The following is a 6,887-nucleotide window of genomic DNA, read 5'->3' as shown; positions in this document are numbered from 1 at the left end:
GATATAACATCCTCTCACACCTCAGGGTTTCTAATAAAGTTACTCATTCCTCAGATTAATGTTGTGGATCTTTACTTTCATTTAAGAGGTCGTTTTGCAAATGAAGGCTGAACTGTTCAAGATCACTTTTCAGGTGGATGATTAATTTATTTATTAAATATCATTATCAGGACCATAGAAACGTTTCATTGAAAATGCTTCACACACACACTCTCCAAACGATTATTGGCACGAATGTAAAGCACACAGGTCAATACTGACGTTATGGGTCATTAAAATCTTTGCTTACGCAGTCGAACGGACAGTTTTATGAGTTTTTTTTTTTTAACATGCTGATGAAGGGATTTCAGAGAGAAGCTTCTCCCAAAGGAAAAAGAGTCTTAGATGAAAAACTTGTTTGTTCCAAGTCGGCTTCCCTCATTTTGTTCTTTTCAAACAAAGACGACTTCAGGCTTGATTTGTGAGAATGACACGGGCTTTATTAGTGCCACATGCATTCAGTTTGCGTCACTGTGTGTGTGTCTATGTGTGTGTGTTTATTTATGTGTGTGCAATAATTAGTCACTTCTCCAATACTGGATGAGACATCAACAGATTTGGCTCATCAAAGAGCCTAATGGGTGACAATCCGCTTAAACATACACACACACACACACACACACAGTCTAACTGTCCCTGTTTAACTACCATGGCAACCGTGACATCTGAAGGATTCTCTGGAGAATTAGTTTTCATTACTATAATAAGATCATAAGATTTTGGATTAGAGAAAAAAATCTAATGAAAAGGAACATTTATGTTTAGTCCGTGCTGCTTAGCTTCAGGTAAAGTTATTTTTAAAAAGACACATTAATATAAAAGACATTCAAGGTGTCTTATATGTAAATATTATGTTTTACATGATCAACTCGTCTGGCTCAGGTCTGATCAGATATCACCTGTGGGTAGAGTCAGGAAGAAGCACTGTGGCATCACCATAAAATAATTCAGGTATACTAAATATTATATTATTAACATTCTGAATGTGTCCTTTAAAATATGTTTCTTGGTGCTGAATCGTTTGATCCACAGTCAGAGGACAGTAGACTCTCCCGACATGGACAAAAGAGTTTACAATAAAGTGATAATTAATAGAGTAATAGATATTTTTATAGATCAGTCAAATTGTTTTGCTGTTCCAGACTTTCCATGTGTTCACCCTGTTTTAAAAAGCTTCTGACAAACAGAGGGAGAGTTTATCACAGCAGATGATTACATATTTATATTATATTTATTATTATAACCACTCTCTTTAGGCAGCAGAAACAGTCTGACATGACTGTAATGTTTTATCTGCATCACATATTCATATTAATTTCTTCCTATACAAAGGTATATGCATTTTATTTAAGAACCAACTAATAAGTGAATTCAGTTTCTTTAAAGTCAAACCTTTCAGACCTAACCTGTGTTAATCCTAATTACTGCACTACCTTTGACTGACTTCAGCCAGGGTTTGATGAGATGCAATTAATTTTGAACTTTTGAAACTCACAGAGGCCTGAAGAGGTAGCTGTGAAGCATCAGATTAAATAGCTCAAGACATTAGAAGCTTCATAGTACAGAGGATGTGGTTTCAAGTAGCTGGACACTAATGAATTATGAGCTTATGGGCAGCCAACGTTACCTGACGTCTGTCGTCATCGGTCGCGACGTGTCTCCTCATTGGCTATGAGCGCAGAGAGGCGGAGAAACGGAAGTCGGAAAACAGATTTAAACCAAGTTTGAACGCTGCTTCTGTTTGCCAGTACTGTGAGAAAACGCTGTTACAGGAGAGGGCTGGATGCTAAAACAAACTGTGGAGCTGCTTTTTTTGTGGTTAATGAAGAGATATGAAAGCTAAAACAAAGTCTGGAGCTGTTTTTTGTCGAACAAGAGTGAGGTTGGACGGTGAATACACGTGCGGCGCGAAGGTAAGGCAAATGGCTAGCGGCTAGCGTTAGCATCATTGTTATCGGAGAGCATAAGCATTAGCATTACCTTCGAATGATTTAATGATATTTTAATGCCATCCCGTCGTTTTTATCGCGTGGGTAAGAGTGTGTTTGTGTTTCTGTGACTGAGGCGTCCTGACATGAGTTGTGGACCTCCAACAGTTGGATCGTAATACAGTTGGCTCTTGGTAATCTCTGTAAATCCCTGCATTTGTTTACAGTCACTTTACCAACATTTTGCGTCTCTTTGTCATTCTGTGTTCCACCCCGGTCATTTTAACTCAGTTTACGGTGGTGTATCATGTCGTTGTCATCGGTTTGTGGCTATCTGTGGTCATTTTATATCATTGTGGCCCTAAACTCGCCACTAATGCTCATGCTAACACCCAAGTGTAAAGCAGCCAGCATTAGCATTGAGCATTAGCATTAGCCTTACCGTTTACTTATGTCTTTGAGGCTTTTCTCCTTTTTGGCTTCGTTTTAACTTGGGTTAAAGTGTGTTTGTGTGATTAAAGCGCCCCTGACATGAGTTGTGGAGGGTGGTGACTGTTTGTCTGTTTATAACTCCACTCTGCTCTTTGTAATGTTGTATGTATCATATCATGTGGCCATTTTGTGTCCATTTGTGGAGGTATCGCATTGTTTAGCCTCTCTAGCTGTTTTACGTCTACTTATGGTCAGCTGCTTTGTCGTTGCTTTACACCATATTGTGTCTTTGTAGTTTTGTGTCTATTGCAGGTCATTTAACGTTTCTTTGTGGTCATTTTGTGTTTCATTGTGGCACTTAAGCATCACATTGTGATCATTTTGTGACTCAGTTTTTGTCTCTGGCATTTTGTGTGTCTCTGAAGCTTTGTAGTAGTGATCTGTCCATAGCAGTCCATTGATCCCCTGTTGTGTATGTTATTGATTAGAAATTTGTTTGCAGTGACTTGAGACTTTATTGAGCTCAGGTTTGTTTTAAATACAAGCTTGACAACTAGATTTTAACTCTGTGCTCCTCCTACAAGAGCAGGTCACAGTGTATGAGCTGAGATTACTGTTAGAAAGTAATATAAAACCATTTCTAAAATAGCTTTTTTCAATAAAGTCATATTCTAGTTATATAATTAATTTATTCACCTCAAATGTGGTTGTCAAGCTTCTAGTGTTTAGTTTTCAGTGTTGTATTCTTCTACACTGTTCAAGTTTTAGAGTTGAACTATTTTTATTAACAAGGTTATTTGTTTTTCAACTGTTGTACTTGTGTTTTCCAGGTTTACTGGTTGAGCTGCTGCAGCCTGGACAGAAACACCAGCTCTCACCTTACAAACCAAACAGGTATGTGTCCTAAAGATTTACCCAGTGTGAAAAAATGTGTTGAATAGCTGAATTATTAATGTTAGTAACAGTTTTATTCTTTAAATCCCTGGTATTTAATGAGTTTAATTTTGAATGTAATAATATCTGATTAATCATGTCTATAAATTGTCAGAAAATAGTACTAGTTTATTATACTGATTTTTGAAACTCAAAATAGTTGTCAGTTAATTTTCTGCCTGTGGATTGAAGTATAATTAAAAACACCACAAGTTTAAACCCTGCTCTTAAAAAATTATCTAACTAAAAGTTTTTACATGAAATTCACAGTAATATACACGATTCCTCCAGTGAATAGTTGATGATTATCTTAAATCTTAAAGATAGAAATAAAGATTTAAGATAATCATTTTAGTTAATTTTTCCCAAATACTTATTGATTCTTAAAGATGTGATGTTTTTTCTTGTCATATATGACAGTAAACAGCCCATTTTCTGAGACACTCCTCTAACATTGACAAACAACAACAGTGTTCTGGTTCGCCTGTAATGTTGAATTTTTATATGTGTTTTGGGGTTAAATTGTTGATGAGGAATAGGTAGTAGAGTATTGATCATTTTCCTTTGTATGTTTCTCTCTTTATTTCCTCCAGGTGTCACCATTTTGTCCACAATCACAGAGCATCTTCGTCCAGACCAGGACTGAGGCCTCCAGGTAATTCACCAACAGCTTTACATCAAATGTCCAATACAGAGCACTGACATTAAACTGTTGATGTTCAGTATTTGATCTTCAGTCTGAATAGTTTGATTTGTCACAAAAAGATTATTTACATAGTTTGTGAATGTACAGTTCAAAGAAAAGGAAGAATTTAAACATCATCTCTGTCTCTCTCCCTCTTTCTTTGTCCCTCTCCTCTCTCTCTTTCCCTTTCTCATTAGGACAGTAAATCATAAAAATGTGAAAAACTTACTCAGTTCAGTGTCACACTAGAAACAATATAGTTTAAGGCATGGAGACACTTTTCTTAAATGTTTTGTTTCAGCTGTAATGTTGAATATTTCTCTGTGTTTTCATGGTTAAACTGTTGATGAGGAATAGGTAGTCGTGTATTGATCATTTTCCTGTGTATGTTTCTCTGATCTCCTCCAGATGTCACCACTTCATCCATGACATCGTCCACAATCACCAAGATGTCATCCACAATCAGAGGCATTGTCCATGATCAGAGAGACATGGTCAAAAATCACAGCGACCAAGTCAATTTGAAGGCATCGTCCACAACCAGAGTGAGATGATCACAGAGACACACACATAGTCCAAGGTCACTTGATGCCTTCATATACTATGACATTTTTCCTGTTTTTGACACCTTAGTATACTATGACATTTTTTGGCCATTTCTGAAGCCGTTTTTGTACTGTTAATGTTGTTAACGATATTGTTACACTAATACATCTTTATTTATATCATGCCTGTTTCTATTTTTGCTGCTGCAACAGTGAATATTCTGAAATAAATAATTGTGTTTAAAATTTTATGATAGTTAAGTTTTTTGTTGCCCCAGGCCACTTGCCAGAGGTTAGGGTTAGGGTTGGGGTTAGGTTTAGGTTTATAGTTCTTAAAGCCACTTCCGGCTGGTTAGGGGTACGGTTACTGTTTTTTAAGCCACTTCTGGCTGAGGGTTAGGGTTAGGGTTACGGCTTTTTAGACACTTGTAGCCACAGGTAAGGTTAGGGTTAGGGCTTTCAGCTTTTTTAGCGTCATTTATATATTGTAATGGGTTTAATTAATTTAATGGGTTACGGTCAGGGTTAGGGCTGCAAATGGAGAGTAGTAGGCATTTCTGCATGACAGAATCATTTTTGTGACATTAAGATGAAAACAGAAAAAACTCAACTCAGATGTTAAGCTACAAAACTTTATTGATTCTGTTCCACACAACACTGAGCAAACCACAGCAAAGATAATGACAGATGTTTGACCACCTGGAGACACTTGTTTTATTCAATCATCCCACAGTAAATGTACTGATGACCACATATGAGGAGAGGCTTACAAAGTCACAGTTACACATGTCCACATAACTTCAAGAACATTTTATTACTTTTGATGTCCTCTTCAGGTCATGGAGTATTCTCCACCTCCTCCTGCAGAGACAGAATATGTTAATCAAAGAGACTGTCCAAAGTATCAAGTCCTAAAACTCTATTACAAATATAACTGAAGAAGAAACTTTAATTATCCCTAAAATACATACAAACATTTTGCTGTTCTTGTTGCTTGTCATTGTACAAATGACCTCATACATTTGAAAGAATAATGGTGTAATGGTTTTTGACGCCTTACGGATATTACATTTTTTGATGCCATATTACTATACTATGACATTTTTTGGTGATTTTTGACCCATACTATACTATGACATTTTTTGGTGATTTTTGATGCCCATACTATACTATGACATTTTTTGGTGATTTTTGACCATTTTTGACTCCATAATATACTATGACATTTTTTGGTGATTTTTGATGATTTTTGACCCCATACTATACTATGACATTTTTTGGTGATTTTTGATGCCATACTATACTATGACATTTTTTGACCATTTTTGACCCCATACTATACTATGACATTTTTTGGTGATTTTTGATGATTTTTGACCCTTACTATACTATGACATTTTTTGACCATTTTTGACCCCATACTATACTATGACATTTTTTGGTGATTTTTGATGCCATACTATACTATGACATTTTTTGGTGATTTTTGATGCCATACTATACTATGACATTTTTTGACCATTTTTGACCCCATACTATACTATGACATTTTTTGGTGATTTTTGACTGCCATACTATACTATGACATTTTTTGACCATTTTTGACCCCATACTATACTATGACATTTTTTGGTGATTTTTGATGCCATACTATACTATGATATTTTTTGACCATTTTTGACCCCATACTATACTATGACATTTTTTGGTGATTTTTGATGCCATACTACTATACTATGACATTTTTTGACCATTTTTGACCCCATACTATACTATGACATTTTTTGGTGATTTTTTGTGCCATACTATACTATGACATTTTTTGACCATTTTTGACCATACTATACTATGACATTTTTTGGTGATTTTTGATTTTGAACTATATACTATGACATTTTTTTGGTGATTTTTGATGACTATACTATGACATTTTTGATTTTTGATACTATACTATGACATTTTTTGACCATTTTTGACTCCATACATGACTATACATTTTATGACATTTTTTGACCATTTTTGACCCATAATATACTATGACATTTTTTTGGTGATTTTTGATGCCATACTATACTATGAATTTTTGACCATTTTTGCCATACTATACTATGACATTTTTTGGTGATTTTGATGCCATACTATACTATGACATTTTTTGTGATTTTTGAACTTATACTATGACATTTTTTGGTGATTTTTGATGACATGAATTTTTGATGCCTATGACATTTTTGGTGATTTTTGATGCCATACTATACTATGACATTTTTTGACCATTTTTGACTCCCATATACTATACTATGACATTTTTTGGTGATTTTTGAT

The 6,887-nt window shown here is 35.1% G+C and overlaps 2 long non-coding RNA genes across 6 annotated transcripts in view; one reads left to right on the top strand and one right to left on the bottom strand.

Moving 5' to 3' along the window:
* The first annotated feature begins 1,732 nt into the window (after positions 1 to 1,732).
* On the top strand, positions 1,733 to 4,786 carry LOC127143119 (uncharacterized). The gene is made up of 4 exons (XR_007814320.1): positions 1,733 to 1,952; positions 3,230 to 3,293; positions 3,926 to 3,987; positions 4,426 to 4,786. It is a non-coding gene; the product is annotated as an uncharacterized LOC127143119 (long non-coding RNA).
* A 394-nt stretch (positions 4,787 to 5,180) lies between these two features.
* LOC127143131 (uncharacterized) overlaps positions 5,181 to 6,887 on the bottom strand; it is a 9,813-nt gene continuing 8,106 nt past the window's right edge. For all 5 annotated transcript variants that reach the window (XR_007814333.1, XR_007814335.1, XR_007814336.1 and 2 more), the window contains one exon: positions 5,181 to 5,423. This is a non-coding gene — a long non-coding RNA (uncharacterized LOC127143131). The remainder of the gene's footprint in view (positions 5,424 to 6,887) is intronic.

Source organism: Lates calcarifer, linkage group LG12, assembly GCF_001640805.2.
Source record: "Lates calcarifer isolate ASB-BC8 linkage group LG12, TLL_Latcal_v3, whole genome shotgun sequence".
NCBI classification, from domain to species: domain Eukaryota; kingdom Metazoa; phylum Chordata; class Actinopteri; family Centropomidae; genus Lates; species Lates calcarifer.
Note: the sequence above shows the minus strand (reverse complement) of the source record. Positions and strands in the feature narration are given on the sequence as shown.